Genomic DNA, 18059 nt, shown 5'->3' on the forward strand with positions numbered 1-18059 from the left:
AAATAAGGAAGTTTTTATTAAAACTTTCCTTATTTTCCAAGATCAAGGATTATAAAAGAGAGGGAGAGGGTGCCTTCACAAGAAGAACTCTATTATATTCCTCTCCTCTCTTCCTTGGTGTGGTCGGTCCTCTTATTCTCCCTTTTCCTTTTTCTTTCTTCTCCTTGGCCGAACCTCATCATCGCTTGGAGCTTGGAAGGTGGCCGGATCTTGCTAGGAGAAGAAGGAGGAAAAGGAGGCTTTGTTTCTAGCATCCCTTGGAGCTTGGTGGTGGTGGTCGAGACTTGCTATCTCTTGGAGAAATTTGCTTGGCCGAAACTTGGAAGAAGGAAGAAGGAAGAAGGAAGAAGGAAGAAGAAGGGCTTGGATGGTTCTCGTCTTGGAAGATTGTTACCCACACGACGTCCGAGATAAGAAGAGGAATATGGTAGAAGATCAAGAGGTTGTTGCATACAAAGAAAGGTATAACTAGTAATTATTTTTCGCATCATACTAGTTTTTCTTTGTATGAATTCCAAACACAAGAGGCTAGAGATTCTAGATGTTTAGATTTGTTTCGAATTTGTGTTTTTTTTATTTTTTTGATCTTGTGATTCGATTATTCTTTTTGGTTAAACCTAGAGTTATATAAGGAAATTAAAAATTGAATTTCGTTAAGAGGCTTTGTCGAGGCAGTGGTGGATGTTCCCATACCCAAGAAGGCCAAGTGTCTCGCTATGTTTAACCTGGGAGTCGATTTCCGAAATAAATATTTAATTGAATTTGTAACATAGGTGGATTTGGATCTATAATGTTAAGTATCGTTTGCGATTCAAGTCTAAACCTCTAAGAACAGATAAGTTAAATTTGGAATCAATAATGTTAAGTTCCGTTTGCGATTCAAGTCTAAACCTCTAAGAACAGATAAGTTAAATTTGGAATCAATAATGTTAAGTTCCGTTTGTGATTCTGAATTTAATTTCTAAAGAACACAATAGGTTATTAGGAAAAGTTCAGGACTTGTACAAAATTTTTGTACAGGGGAACCAGTATGATATTCCTAGGACCAACCACAAAAAGTGCCCTCATCAAGCGAGTATTCTTGTACATAAAAGTAGGAAGGACAGCATCGGCTAAAAAAAGAGAGAAAGTAATGTTAAAAACAATGTGAAAATAATCAAAAAGTATACATAAGGAGAATAATCTTACTAAAATAAATGTCCAATGTTGTGTCGGTTGTGCTAAGACCAAAAGAAAATAATAAGCCCTCGGCGATTAGAGTAGGCAAGTTAAACTTTGCTCCTTTCAATTTCCCCATAGAAGAATGAAGAATGAGATCTTCGAAGATATCGCCTAATTGGGGAATAGGGGAAAGGTGTCGATGCCAGGCTATGGGATATGGCGGTGGAGAAGGAAGATGCATTAAAAAATGCTATCCCGCCATTCTCCTTGAGGGGGAATTCTATGGAACAAAGTGGTTTTGGAGCATGATTGAAACTTAAAAACACTGTCTTCCACTTGACAAGGAATGAAAAAGTGATGGAATAGCTGAGGAGATAAATGAAAGTCAAGTAAACAGGAAATGACAACAAAAACCAACCATAATAGATAATGATTGGGAGATGAGTTGATTCAGGAGGATGTCAAAATACCTACTAACATCAACAAAGAAAGGATGAATGGAAAACTTGAAACCACATAGAACCTATTCCCAGAAAATCGACACATTCTCTGGAGGAGGAAGATGAGGACGATCTCTGGAAGTAGGAATGACTAGGTATGTAGGGAAGTTATAGTTCCATTAAAGCTCACATGCTTCCTGTGCAGAAAACTTGGAAGAGCATTGAGTGTACCACTCATCAGAGGTCGACATTGTTAACAAGAGGGAGTAGGAAAAACAAGAAGAGATTAGCAGAAAGCGAAGAATAAGGAATACGCAAACCAGAGGAAGAAGACGAAGTGTTAGGGATTTTTCTCTCTTTTTTCTCTTTAAAAGCCTTGATAGGGTATCGAGAAAGGTATTTCAAGTAGAAACGTTAGATTAAGGCCATAAGAAAAGCGGGATTGAAGAGGAGACGTTGGATGGATTGATAAGGCGATGGACATAATGAAATAGGTACATACCAGACGTCATAGGCACACATGCCACCAATAAGGAAATAGTATTGGTAGCCGATACACGAGGCTGCGTTCCCAAAATATTAGAATCATTACCAAGGTTGAACTTAAAAAATTTTGAGATCCCAAAAGAGATTAAATATTATATACTTCTTGTATTATGAATTTGGTCAATCAGTAATAACCGATCGAATTTCAGGACTAATTTAGAATATATATGTATATAAACTCGGCCAGCCATTGCTGGCCGGCCGAGTCCGAAAATAAGCTAAAGATATATGTATTTAAACTCAACCGATCATTAGAGACCGGTCGAGTATTAAGTTCGGATAAAATTAAATATAGAAATAAACCCGACCGGCCATCAAAGGTCGGCCGAATATTAAGTTCGGATGAAAAATGTAACGACCAAATTTTCCTCAATTAGAATCCTAAAAGTAATTTAAAAATATTTAAAAATGATATAGAAATATTCTAGGGATTTTAATAAATTTTTAGAGTATTTTTATGTAATTTTTGGAGGTCGTTTGGTATTTTTACTAGACAAAAGAAGTTTCGGCAAAAATAACGTCCAAGCCGAGATTCGAACCGGAGGCCTCCGATTAAGCAAAGCCTTAAGTAAATCCAGCTAACCAAGTGTGCTGCGGATATTTTGTGAACATATAGGAACCAAATTATACTTAAGCCATAATAGGAACAGAAATACCAAAATAAAGGGAGCCGAGCAGAGTTCGAACGCGCGACCTCCAACTCGCGCCGAACCGCTGCTGACCAAGTATTCGGGCCGTCGGTTCTGTTTAGAATTTATAGCAAAATTATTTAAAGAAGTTAACCGAATATTGAAGTTATAAAAGAGGAGAACTTAGGGCTTGATTGATTACCTGTGACCTAAATTCCTTCCTCCCCTTTCTCTCACGCGCGGCGCGTCAACATTCCTCTTCTCGGGCGAAGATGCAGCAAGGAGCTGGGGTTTCTCCGGCGGCCGGCCAAAGAGGATTTCTGCGAGCTCTTCTCGGACCTGAGTCCCTCTCGTCAAGGAGAGCTCGTGGGTGCAAGGAAGAGCTGGGATCTCGAGCTCGCCGAAACCCTGGAAGTTATTTCCGGTTGTGAGTCAAAGAACAAGAGGTAAGTGGCTACTCACCTGTGGTAAGAGTAGTTCTGACTTCGTTTTGATGTTTTCTTGTTTGTTTGAGTTTTTGCCGTGAAGTTTTTTTTGGTTTTGTTTGTTGTCGTGAGGTTAAAGGAAGAAAGAAAAAGATTAGTTAAGTTTAAGCAAGTGAGTTGATCCATTCAAGCTTTGGAATTAGTACTGCAACTTTCAAGTTAGATGTTTCTGTGGTGACCTTGATGAGCATGCTCTGTTCGTGTAGAGTTTCATAGTTTCGTATCTTTACATTCTTGAATTTGAAGCATGAAGGACAGATTGGAATTTAGGTTTTGGTTTCCTAACTAACATTTTCAGAATAGCATGAATTCTAAATAAATAGCAGGTTAGATATGGCTGTTGAGTTTGCTGCCGTGTACCTCAAATGGCAAGTAGTTAAAATGCTCCACTGTTAAAACAGATTTTGGGTGTCTTATATAGGTTTAAGCTGTGAACAAGTTTTCTATGGTTTCTGTTTTAGATTTCCAGCAAGCTTAAGTGGGCACGAGTGGGTAAAGAATCAGTAGCATGAACTGTTATTATTTTAGCTTGCACTTGTTGATAGAATTTGAGTTGGTTTTAATCGGTCTCTTTAAGTATTGATTTACTACTGTGTTGTCGTTAAGATTTTAGGCTCTTATATGTTTATACTCTTGTACAACATTAGGATGGTCTGGAATTAATGAGTAGTTTAAGAAATTCTTCTGCATACATTATGCTTTGGTTCCTTGTAGGTTCTAGCATATCATTTTATTCATGTATAAACTTTAGATAACAGAAATTAGTTTGTAATAGTGCAGATTTTTCAATGAGTAATAGAGCAGATTTTTATTATGTAGCATGCAGATTTTTGTTAGTTATAGTCTGCAAAATTATTTGTTTAAGCATTCACTCTTAGTATGTTCAAGTGTAAATTTCAGTTTATCTAAGCATTTCAAAGTTAGAATTTGTATGAGACATTGTTTTAGAGGTATTAACAAGTAAAGAAAGATAAAGAAAAGAAAGAAAAAGGCCAAGGCCTTAAGTAGATCCCAAAGTCAAGACTTTAGGGATTTGACACACAAGGTGCTAAAGAAAATACCGAGGCATTATATAGAAGTATTAAAAGATAACAAGTATTTTACTTTTATCAGTGGCACTGTGCTGGACTCTCAGTTGTCTTTGGGTTGGGCTCCCATAGTCGTCCCTAGGTTTAGATAACCTAGTAGTAACGGCACGGCCGACGGTCGACGACCCAAGGGTCGCCAAATGGACCGCCAAATGGGTCGGGTCGTTACAAAAGTAAAAGTAAGTACAGTTGTCGGGCCCAAGAGAAGTTGATTACTATTTTGAAGTATTATAAGTATAAGTTTTTGAACAAGTAAAGCAAGTTTTACATAAGTATAAAGTATTAAAGAATAAGTTTTAAACAAGTGAATTAAAGAATAAGTTTAGAACAGATGAATTAAGTTTCACTTTGTTTTTAAAATCAGCAAGTTGAGTTTTCTTTTATGCTAGCATGTTATTCAGATTAGCTTACTGTTATTTGCTATTAGAAGAGCATGAGTAGCTTTACATGTTTAGCATTTCAGTATGTTTGTTTATTTACTAGTAGATGAGCATGAGTAGTTTTCCTTTTGAGCATTCAGTTTTAGTTTTCAGTATATTCACATGCATATCAAGTTTTTGTGAGTTAGATAGCGCTTACTAAGCATTTTACTTATAGTTTGCATTTCCTCTTATTGCAGATACAGAAAAGGAAAAGATATAGAAAGGAAGGCGACAAGGAGGTGTTCGAAGGATGTGTGATGTCAGGACTATGGAAGCCCTGAGACTTAGTTAAGAATTTGTTTAGATTAATTCTTTATTTAGGATGATAAGAAAATTTGGAAGTAAGAAGTTGTAATTCATTATTAAGTTTCCGCATTTTAGTATTTGGGATGGTATATGTTATTTTGATGTTATTAGGGCATAGTAGATGAATTGTAATCTTGTGTGATGATTTTTGGTATAGTTTTCTTTTGTTTTGGATTATTTACTGCATGAGTTGCTTGATAGATGTTCCAGCCGCTTGTGGCTGAGGTATATTGTGTTTGTATATCAGTTTAAGGTCACCGGTACAGGGGAGACTCTGCCGAAATTTTTCGGTAGGGTTTCCATGTGGTTTTTAATCATACCGGTTAAGTAGAGTTAGTAGTTAAGTAACGGTCACTCTTAGAGAGTAGTAGTAGTAAGAAGGGTGGTCTTTACAAAAAACATAAAAATAAACCTAAGCAGTCATCGAGGGTAGGTCAAGTATTAAGTTTGAATGAAATTAAACATAGAAGTAAGCTCGCCTGGTTGAAAAAAGTTAGACAAAAATTGTTATCAAGGAAGGATAATTTGCTTATCGGAAGATTGATAAATGACAATCTTAAAGGCAATAAAACAAATCCGAGCGAATGATAAAGCTTAAATAAATGCTAATACTAATTAAAAATAGTAACTTAACCCTTCAGTAATACAACTAAATCAGCTAAAGTCAGCCTAAAATAATGTAAATTTCTGAATACCCATCAAATGAAGACAAAAATAAATGGTGCCAACAGTTAAAATATCATAAGAAATAAGGAAAAAGTTTAACAATTATTCATCATTACAGAAACATCTTGAAAGTTAGATCTAGAATTAGAACAGCTTGGGGAACAAATTGGGGGGGGGGGGGGGTACGCTATCAAGTAGTTGCTTACGGTCGAGGAAGTTAACTAGAGGGTCAGAAACTAGATGTCCTTTTTTTTTTAGTTGCTTTACACCCACCTCAGCCCCATGAATGAAGGCTTTAGCAATTGAAGCATCAATGGGAGCATTGAATTCAGGAGATTCTAACAATATTCTTTTTCTCTTCTCAAATCTGTCATCTTCACCCAGCTTATAATTTGCCAGAGTATCTTGAGAAGTTTTTAATTCGGACTCTTTGGAGGAAAGCTCTACTTTAACTGTGGTTAAGGATGAACGTAGAGAGTCTAGCTCAGAGTTTTTAGATTCCAAATTAGAATCTTTAGCAGCCAATTGTAGAGCATGGGCATCCTTCAACGCTTGTAACTGAGATGACAATTGAGCATTCTCAGCAGTATACTTATCCACTTTGGATGTCAGTTCAGTGTGAAGGATGATCTCTAATTTAGCTTGAGATTCAAAATTCACTATAGAAGCTTTCAATTTACTCGAATTTTCAAGTTTTGCCTCGAGAATTTTTCGTGTCTCTTGTAATTGGTTGGATAACTCTGATAATTCTTTATAAGTGTGAGAAGAAGATGCTCCAAGGGTTTGCTGTTTGAGTGTGTTGTTTTCTTGAGATAAATCATATAATTGGCGGGTCACACTCATATTAATGACCCACCGCTATAGAAAAGAAAGTTGTTGTTAAAGTGCATTAATGAAAGAACAAAGGGACAAAGGGCATGTTACCTTAGTTCCCTCGAAAGAAAACTTAACAGCCAGATCGGTAGAGGTGAGCTTTTCAAGTTCTTTACATGCCTTTGCCCAAACTATAGTTAAAGAACCCCCTTATAATATTGGGAGGGTAAAAGAAGATGTGGAAGAAGATGATAAGGAACTATGAAGAGAAGGAGGAGAGAAAAGAAGAATAGGAGGACCCTGAGTTCCTTGGTTAGGTAAAGGAAGTGGTTCTGGAAGAGTCATCATGAACTCAGGATCCAAATTGGCACCCGGAAGAGAAGGATCTTCTGGTGGTTGAATAGAAGGGGAAGCAAGCATGGGATATAAAGAAGAGAGGGTAGGTTCCGGAGAAGGAGGCAAATATCTCCTGTATGTGTATCCTCAGGAGCAGATATGGCCCGCTTCTTGGGGAGGGGTGCTAATGTTAACCTCCGCCCAGGGCATTTTCTTGTGGGAGTAGTTACGGGTGCCTGTTATTGCAGCTCCGTAGGGGCATCCTCCAGAGGTAAACTTGTGGATTCCTCCCCAGAAGTAGTATGAGAACTAGAAGCGAACATTGGTTATGTAGAAGGCTCAGGTAAAGGAGCATCAGATGCTTGAGTTGATGCTATGTTAAGCTCCATCTTGAGCTCCCGTTCCTTAGCTAATAATACCTCCTCTTCTAAGCAAAGTTCCTTGTTAACCAAAGCTCTGAATATAGCATCCACTATAACAAATAAAAGAGTGTTTTAGTTTGTAAAGAAGTGATAGTTAAAATGTCAAAACTTACCAAAGAAACATTGTAGGCTCTTTTGAACAGGACTTAGGACAAAAAGATATAGAAGATCATCGCGTATCCATTTGTGAATGTGAAAGTGATGACCCAGTAATTTGTTTGAATATTCAGAGAAAATTGGTTGTTAATGAAGCTCTCTTATGTCAGGAAGAGAGGGGAAAGAATATTGCCACTTAGTAGATCATGTGACAGGCCCAAGAAACTTGATAAAGAAAAAACGTGATTTCCAACCCTTGATAGATGAAGACATTTCTTTAAAGAACACCATCTTCGAGCGAGATTGAAAAAGAAATACTCTTGGCTCTAATTTTTTAGGATAATAGAACATGAAAATTTTTTGAGGAGTATGAGGTATACTGAAGAGGCGAAATACCATATACAACCCCACATAGATATCTAAAAGCGTTCGGGGCATATTTTTGTAAAGGAATACTAAAATATTGACTTATATCTGTCAAGAATGGAGGAATGGGAAAGCATAAACCCGCAACTAACTTATCTTTGAAAAAGATAATGTAGTCATCAGGAGGAAGATAGGGATGAGCGTCAGGTTGTGGGACCTTAATACGATATTCTTTAGGGATTTCATATAGAGAATGGATGAAAGTTCGGTCGACAGTAGTAAAGGAAGAATGAATTTGAGAGTACCAAGGAAGTAAATATTCTTCAACCATGATGAAAAATAGATACACTTAAGGAATAAGCGACTTACTGAGTCCTTAAGGAGAGAAAGTCATAGAAGAAGACCAGGGAAGATGAAGAAGCACAGGTTATTGAAGGGAGTTGGAAAAGAAAATTGTCAAAGAGTAACTGGAGGAAGACGAAGAGTTAAAAAGGACTTAGGGTTTTAGGGCAATATAAAGATCACTGTTAAATTAATTTGTCAAAGGAGAGTTATTGATCTGCTAAGAAGAATGTGTGATAAGACACGAACAAAAAACATACCAAGGGTTGCTTCGAAAAATGGAAAAAATTGCTATGTGGCGCTCGCCCAGGAAGATACATTTATGATAGACAGAACAAATCAAATCATATATTGAGCTACCATATCTTTGAACATTCTCTTTCCGTTGAAGGACCAATTACCAACAAGACAATTTTAAAAAATCGCATGAATCTCAAAATATAGTAAATAATAATAATAATAATAATAATAATAATAATAATAATAATAGTAATAATAATAACAAGTTCAGTGAACAAAGTGAAAACTCAGGTTTGGTTAGTGGTATGATTAACCAAATTAAACCTGAATGAACCAAGAAATACTTAGCGAGGTAACTAGCATAAATAGATATAAACATAGAACTTCATATTGTCATAAGTAATTATACAATCATAACTCTTGAACTTCCGTGAATCTTCCATAAACAAATACAACAGATAAATAATTTTCTATTTGTCCTACTTTCTGGAGCTACCAGATTGTTCTGCCCATCCCAAGTATGGGCGTGTGTTGGAATAACAACCTAGACAAAGAGGAGATGTTTGTCCTGTCCTCTTGCGCTTGTGTGATTCACCCCCTGGGGTTTGTGGCAAAGAAGCCAGCTTTGATTTGACCCGATCTAATTCAGCTTGTAAAAAATTTACCTTTGCTTTCTGCTGGTCCAAGTCTTGTTGTTGCCACAATATCGATAAACCATCTACATGAACTTTCTTGGTCAAAATGGTTATTTATGAAGCATGTTGTGCTCTCAGACCATCCAATTCTTCAGTCTTCTGCTTTTAATCTAAATAAGTTTTGCTCCTCAAAGCCACTTCAGACCGAACTTGAGACTGAGCTGCCAGTAGACGTACTTCCAGCTCTCTTTGGTGCAAGTGATGGAAATTTAAGGTTTGCATAGCCTCCACCAAAGACTTCTCTTTCTCGGACAACAATTGATCCCAAGGAGGAAGATTTGAATCCATAACTCTCAAATAATACCTCTAGAAGAAAGTGAAGCAAGAAAGAGTAAAGGTTGGTGTTGCAAAAATTAGGATCCCACCTCTATTTAACTTGGTCACAAGATATATGCTGAGGGTGTCACGGGATCACTGTATTAGATATGAAATGTTCAGAATAATTAATATTTATTAGAAAGGCAGAAGTAGACTTAGGTTTAGTCAGTCGACTATACCTCATTCGACTAGATTTGAAGGGGAGGCATGTGATACGAGTTATGATAGGACGAACTAGCCACTGAAGGAGGGGTCAAGGTAGAGAATGATAGGAAAGATATATAGCTGGTCGAGTGAAGGCCGAGCGAGCACCCACCTGCTCATATACACTCGACCAGGCAAAATCTGTTCGAGTGTAAAGACATTTAGCCTTATATATGATTCTCAGCATATTACCGGTCGACCAAAGGCCGAGCGAGCACCCACGTGCTTATATACGCTCGGTCGGGTAGAGTCTGCCCGAGTGTAAAGACATTTAGCCGTATATATGATTCTCATTATATTACCGGCCGACCGAAGGCCGAGCGAGCACCCATTCCTCATATATGCTCGCCTAGGCAAACCCCGCCCGAGCGTAAAGGCATTTAGCCTTATATATGATTCTCTGCATATTATCGGTCGACCGAAGGCCGAGCGAGTACCCATGTGCTCATATACGCTCGGTTGGGCAAAGCCCACCCGAGCATAAATACATTTAGCCTTATATATGATTCTCAGCATATTATCGGTCGACTAAAGGCTGAGCGAGTACCCACGTGCTCATATACGCTCGACCGGGCAAAGCCCACCCGAGCGTAAAGACATTTAACCTTACATATAATTCTCAGCATATTATCGGTCGATCGAAGACCGAGCAAGCACTCATGTGCTCATATACGCTCGGTCGGGCAAAGTCCGCCCGACCGTAAAGACATTTATCCTTATATATGATTCTCAGCATATTATCAGCCGACTGAAAGCCAAGCGAGCACCCATATGTTCATATACTCTCGGCCGAGCAAAGCCTACCCGAGCGTAAAGATATTTAGTCTTATATATGATTCTTAGCATATTACCGGCCGACTAAAGGCAGAGCGAGCACCCATGTGCTCATATACGCTCGGCCGGACAAAGCCCACCCGAGTGTAAAGATATTTAGCCTTGTATAAGATTTTCAACATGTTACCGGCTGACTAAAGATTGAGCGAGAACCCATATACTCATATACGCTTGGTGGGTAAAGCCCGCCCGAGCTTAAAAATATTTAGCCTTATGTAAGATTTTCAGCATGTTACCGGCTGACCAAAGGCCTAGCGAGCACCCATGTGCTCATGTATGCTCGGTCGGGCAAAGCCCCCTCGAGCATAAAAGCATTTAGCCTTATATATGATTCTCAGTATATTACCGGCTGACCAATGGCCGAGTGAGCACCCATGTGCTCATATACGCTTAGCCGAGCAAAGCTTGCCCGAGCATAAAAGTACTTAACTTTATAGCAGCTTATGGTATATTACTGGCTGACAACTTATGGTTATATGCACTCGTCCGGGTAAAGTTTGACCGAGTGTAAGGGCACCTAGCCTCCTAAAGTTCATAAACATTCTCGGCTGAAACATGCTTAGCAGGAGGCATTCTCAATATATATATATATATACGACCTGTTGGTTGGTCCTAGGAAGATCGTACCGGTTCCACTGTACAAAAATTTTGTATAAGTGTCGAACCTTTCCTAAACAACCTATTGTGTTCTTTAGAAGTTAAATTAGGAATCACAAATGGAACTTAACATTATTGATTCCAAATTTAACTTATCTGTTCTTAATGGTTTAGACTTGGACCGCAAGTGGAACGCGGAACTTAACACTATTGATCCAAATCCACCTATGTTATAAATTTAATTAAATATTAATTTCTAAAATTGGCTTCCAGGTTAAACATGGCGAGACACTAGGTCTTCTTAGATATGGGAGTAACCACCACTTCCTAGACAAAGCCTTTTAAGGAAAGCTAATATTTAATTTCCTTATATAACTCTAGGTTTAACAAAAAGGAACAATCGAATCACAAATTCAAAAAATAAAAAAAAACACAAACTCGAATAACAAAGTCGAAAAATCTAAAATCTAATGCCTCTTGTGTTTGGAATTCATACAAAGAAAAATAACTAGCATGATGCAGAAAATAATTACTAGTTATACCTTCTTTTGTATGCAACTACCTCTTGATCTTCTACCATATTCCTCTTCTTATCCCGGACGTTGTCTGGGCAACGATCTACCGAGATGAGAATCACTCAAGCCCTTCTTCTTCCTCCTTGTAAGTTTTGGCAAAACCAAGACTCCTCCAAGGATGTAGAATTTCGGCCACCACTACCAAGCTCCAAGGGATGCAAGAAACAAAGCTTCCTTTCTCTCCTTCTTCTCCTAGCTAGAACCGGACACTATCAAAAGCTCCAAGAGAAGGATGAAACCGACCACTAAAGAAGAAGAGAAGAGGAGAGGGAGAACCTCTAGGTCCGGCCACAACCAAGGAAGAAAAGAAAGGAAGAAATAGAATAGAGTTGTTACCCATGAAGGCACCTCTACCCTCTCTTTTATAATCCTTGGCCTTGGCAAATAAGGAAATTTAAATAAAAACTTTCTTAATTATTTTGCCATGAAAAGGAAAATTTAATTAATTTAAAAATCAATTTCCTTTTCTTAAACAACATGGCCGACCACCCATTAGCTCCAATCAAGGAAAGTTTAATTCACACAAGTCCTAATTTGTTTCCATAAATTTATTAAAAAAAATTTCTAATAATTTTTCCCTTCATGGTGGGTTATAAAAGGAAATTTTATAAATTAAAATCTTTCTTTTAAACATGTGGATGATTTCCAAAAAGGAAAGTTTTCTCTAAAATTAAAATATCCTTTCAATCTACAAATAAGGAAAGATATCTAATCTTCTCTTAATCTTTTGTAGAAACTTATAAAAGGAAATATATAATTTTAAAACTCTCTTTTAAATCATGAACATGATTACAAAAAAGGAAAGTTTTATCAAAATTAAAATCTTCCTTTCAATCTACAAATAAGGAAAGATATCAAATCTTTTCTTAATCTTTTGTAGAAAGTTATAAAAGGAAATATTTAAATTTTAAACTCTCTTTTAAAATCATGATATCCACATAAGAAATAATTTTAAATAAAAATTCCTTTTTATTTTCTAGTGGCCGGCCACCTAAGCTTGGGACCCAAGCTTTGGCCGACCACCTAAAATTGGCTCCACCATTAGCTTTGGTCGGCCCTAGCTTGGGCTCCAAGCTAGCTTGGCCGACCACCTTAAGGTGGGTAGAAAGGTGAGTATAGGTGGGTATAATTCTCTATATACAAGTGGCTACGATAGGGACCGAGAGGAGGAATTGGTTTTGGTCTCCCGATGAAATTAAGCTTCCCGTGTTCGCCCGAACACCCAACTTAATTTCATCAATAATAATTCATACCACTAAATAATTAATATTGAATTACCTCACCAATCCTAAATTACATTTTTGGGCACCTTCTTATTATGAGTGTGTTAGTCTCCTAGTATTTAAGATGTTGGATGCCCACTAATTAATTGAGTTACTGACAACTCATTTTAATTAATATCTCAGTTCAAGAGTAATACCACTCAACCTTATTGTCATATCGGACTAAGTCCACCTGCAGGGTTTAACATGACAATCCTTATGAGCTCCTCTTGGGGACATTATCAACCTAGATTACTAGGACAAAGTTTCTTTCTATAATCAACAACACACACTATAAGTAATATCATTTTCCAACTTATCGGGTCTATTGATTTATCGAGCTAAATCTCGCCCTTTGATAAGTTAAAGAAATGAATACTAAATATATGTGCTTATTATCATATTAGGATTAAGAGCACACACTTTCATAATAACTAAGGTGTTGTTCTTTTATCAAGTCAGTACAAAAAGAACTTACCTTAAATGGTCCTGCTCAGTACACTCAAAGTGTACTAGTGTAATTTATTAGTCAAGATAAACTAACACCTAATTACACTACGACTATTTCAATTTTTTGTTCCTTTCCATCTTAGTCGTGAGTAACTGTTTATAATTTATAAAGAACTGATAACATGATCTTCTGTGAGTGACACCATTCACCATGTTATCTACAATATAAATTAATTGAACAAATACACTTAGCAAATAAATGTAGACATTTGACCAATGTGATTCTTTTATTTCTAAATAAATATTTACAAAAGCTAGACTTTTAGTATACATTCCAACAATCTCCCACTTATACTAAAAGACTATGCTGTCATTTCTGCTGCCATACATCTGATTCTCATACCCTCCACATGCCGATCAAAAGTTTTCGCCAGAAGGGCCTTAGTGAAAGGATCTCTCAGGTTATCATCTGATGCAATCTAGGCGGCAACAATTTCTCCTCGTTATACGATGTCTCGTATTGGGTGATACTTGCGCTCTATTGTGTTCGCTTGCCTTATGGACTTATGATTTCTTCGAGTTTGCTACTGCACCACTATTATTACAATAAATTGTAATAATCTTTGGACAAACCAGAAATCATGTCCAAGTCCATCATGAATTTTCTGAGCCATATAACTTCTATGGCTGCCTTAGAGGCTGCCACATACTCAGCTTCTATGGTGGAGTCCGGAAAAACATCTATGCTTAACACTCCTCCATAGTTATGACTTCACCTCCTAAAGTAAACACAAAACCCCGAGGTCAATTTACTGTTGTCCATATCTGATTGGAAGTCAAAATCCGTATAACCCACAGGGATCAAATTATCTGCCTTGTAAACTAGCATATAATCTCTAGTCCCTCTAAGGTACTTTAATATATGCTTTACGACAGTCCAACGCCCCGATCTTGGATTACTTTGATATCTGCTAACCATGCCTACAACAAAATAGATATCCTATCTCGTGCATAGCATATATTAGGCTTCCGATAGTCGAAGTATAAAGAACTGCCTTTATGTCTTCTATCTCCTTTGATGTCTTCGGAGACATCTTTTTAGATAAAGTTTACTCCATGTCTAAAAGGTAGAAAATCTTTCTTGGAGTCTTGCATGCTAAAACGAGCAAGGATTGTATCGATATATGAAGGTTGGGATAAGCAAAATATTCTTTTCTTGTGATCCCTTATTACTTTGATCCTAAGAATATATGCATTCTCCCAAGTCCTTCATATCGAATTGTTTAGACAACCATACCCTTACTTCCGACGACACTTTGATATTGTTTCCAACTACCAAAAATGTTGTATACGTATAGTACAAGAAATACCACCACGTTTCTATCACACTTCTTGTATACACAAGACTCATCCGGTTATTAAATAAATCCATATGTTTGGATTACTTTATTAAACCGGATGTTCCAAGACCTTGAAGCTTTGCTTCAATCCATAGACTGATTGAGCTTGCACACAAGATGCTTTTTACCCTTTGCAATGAACCCTTCTGGTTGCTTTATATGGATATTTTCTTCAAGACTTCCATTAAAAAAAACTATCTTGACATCCACTTACCAAATCTCATAGTTCATATGAGTAACAATAGATAAAAGAATCTGGACAGACTTAAGCATGACTACCGGTGAGAAAGTTTCCTTTTTCAACAAGTCTTGCTTTGAAAGTTTCCACCTTCCCATCTATCTCTCTTTTCCTATTGTAGACACAATGACTTTTACACAATCTGGTGGATCTACAAGCTCCCAGAATTTATTAGAGCACATATATTCTAATTCTGTATTCATTTCTCAAAGATGCTGCATCTTTATCATGGAGCGCTTCGTTATATGTTTGGGAATTAAATTCATGTTCACCAGGGATCAAGTCCAAAGACTCTTCCAAAACAAGAATATTTCAGGTTGCCTAACAACCCTCCCACTACGACGAGGAACTTTCTGCAATGTGTATCATCTGTGATACGTGTTGCAGTTTATTATGATTTTTCATTTTGTATAGTTGGTACTAGATTAGACGTGTCCTTTATTATTTCCTTAAGAACAAATTTACTTATGGGCTTATGGTTTATTACATAGTCCTCTTCTAAAAATCGGGCATTGGTGCTAACAATGACCTTCTGATTTTTAGGACTATAAACCTCCTTTCGTTTCTCTAGGATAACATACAAACAAGTGAACTCCTGTCCAACTTATCACTGTCTCTCATGTGCTAGACCACCCAAATCCGAATATGCTTTAGACTAGGCTTACGCCCATTCTGCAATTCTATGGGAGTAGAGAGTTCTGACTTAGAAGATACTATGTTCACTTTCTCTTTCCAGTGTATATCCTCAAAATGAATTTTGGTAATTCTGAATAACTCATTATTGATCTAACTATTTTCATAAGAGTCCTATACCTTCCTTTGTTTTACTACACCATTCTGTTGGGGTGTACCAGGTGCAGTTAGTTGGGATTGAATCCCGACTTCTGATAAGTGACTCCTAAACTCTCCCAAGAGGTACTTGCCACTACGATCTCAGCGTAGTGACTTGATACTTTTACCTTGACGTTACTCCACATCAGTCTAATACTCTTTGAACTTATCAAAGCACATCGACTTGCGGCGCATCAAGTAAATTGTTGGGACTTTCGAGCCGCAAAAACCGCTTTTTACGTTGTGGAAACCCCGAAGTCCCATGCCACCGGATCCGTGCGAAGATAAATTTTCATGTACTTATTTTCTATCCTAGATCTACATTAGATCTACATGGTTAAGAGATTACCCTTGTAGCGAAGCCCTTCGCGAATCCCGCTCGTCCAAAATTTGTCGGATCTCAGGTGTGTTTAAGTGGACACACCTCTATACGTATCCACACGAACAATAGAGATGGAGAAAACACTTAGAGTGTGCTAGCACTCTAAAGGTGTTCGGCCAAGGAGGAGGAGAGGGAGAGAAGAGAAGAGAGGAGGAAGAAGATGGAGTTACACAAGCACACCAAAATGCACACTTAAGTGGTCGACAACTTAATGGAGGAGTTTTTATCTCCATGGTATACCAAGGGTCACAACTCTTGATCTCCCTCATGAGGTGGCACACACTCATGTAACCTTTGATGATGAGGCACATCATCATTGGCCGACCCTATGCCAAGTCACAATGACATGACATTTGGTCAAGTCAAGGTCAAGTCAAACTTGACTGTTCATCTTCCCTTTCAAGTCAAGTCAAACTTGACTTAAATTTTCCCATGGTTGATCATATCCAATCTTTGATTCAAGTGAATTTAATTTATTGAATCTCTATCCATTAAATTAAATTGATTCAATGAGTCATAATCTAAATTAGACTCATTGGACACATAAATCAAATTGAGTCCAACTCAATTAGTCTAGTTTGGATTACTCTTAATTCAATTTGGTTCATCACATGAACCTAATCCTCTTTGGTTCATCATATGAACCTAATCTCCATCTAATTACCCTTTGTGTGTGACCTTATAAGTTCTTGTAACGTTGGCAATGCTCCAAAACCCATTTAGAAGCATAAGTAATGAGCGGTATCTAGCAACACATCATTACTACCTAAGTTACAAGAATGTTGAGATCCAACATCACCTTGTGACTACTAATTGTGACCCTTCACAATATATGACAAATGTCCTTCTATCCTTGACATATAGATAGATCAATTTGAGGCATAGACGGTGTCATCCTCTGATCAATCTAAATCTTGAACTCCAAGTAGACTCACTATAATCAAATGAGCTCAATATCTCATATTGACTCATTTGGGCATGACCATGCACTTAGTGGCCTCACTCTATCAAGAATAACGATATCACTCCCGTTATATAGGAGGGATAGATCTCATCTACATCACTCACATCCCTCCGTATAATTTGTTACATACCCAGTAATCGTCTTTATAGTCCACCCAGTAACGGGTGACGTTTGACGAAGCCAAAGTATGCAACTCCTTATGTAGGGAACCATGGCGACTTCAGGTCCAAGGACTAATAGTCATACTAATAGCCACATGAGAAAGTATATGACACTCATATAACGATCCATAATACTTTCTCATGGCGGGTCATTCAGTATACATTCTCCAATGCATACCCATGTGTCAACTTGATATCTCTATATCCATGACTTGTGAGATCAAGTTATCGAGTTGACCTACATGCTAATCTCGTCACATTAACATTGTCCCTAAATGTTAATACTTGACTAGGAATGATTAAGAGTAGTGTTCTCTATATCATCTCATTATCTATTCAACCAATCGATTGATATAGATAAGAACCTTCTACTCAAGGACGCTATTATACTTAGTTATTTGGCACCAATACAAGTAAGTATAATAACCAAAACAAATGCTTTTATATACATAGGAATATGATACAATGAGTCCATACAACAATCATCAAATGATTGGCTCTAGGGCTCTAACTAACAATCTCCCAACTAGCACTAGTGTCAATCAGTGTAGGCTCTAAGGCCCAATGACCTAGTGTGACCATTATGCTTTCTCTGTGTCAAAACCTTGGTCAAGAGATCAGCGATGTTAGCCTCTGTGGGAACTCTGCAAATCTTCACATCTCCTCTATCGATGATCTCTCGAATGAGATGGAAGCGTTGTAGTATGTGTTTGGTCCGCTGGTGTGAGCGAGGTTCCTTAGCCTATGCAATTGCTCCATTATTGTCACAATAGAGCTCTATCGGATCGGC

This window comes from Zingiber officinale, chromosome 2A, assembly GCF_018446385.1.
Source record: "Zingiber officinale cultivar Zhangliang chromosome 2A, Zo_v1.1, whole genome shotgun sequence".
Taxonomy (NCBI): Eukaryota; Viridiplantae; Streptophyta; class Magnoliopsida; order Zingiberales; family Zingiberaceae; genus Zingiber; species Zingiber officinale.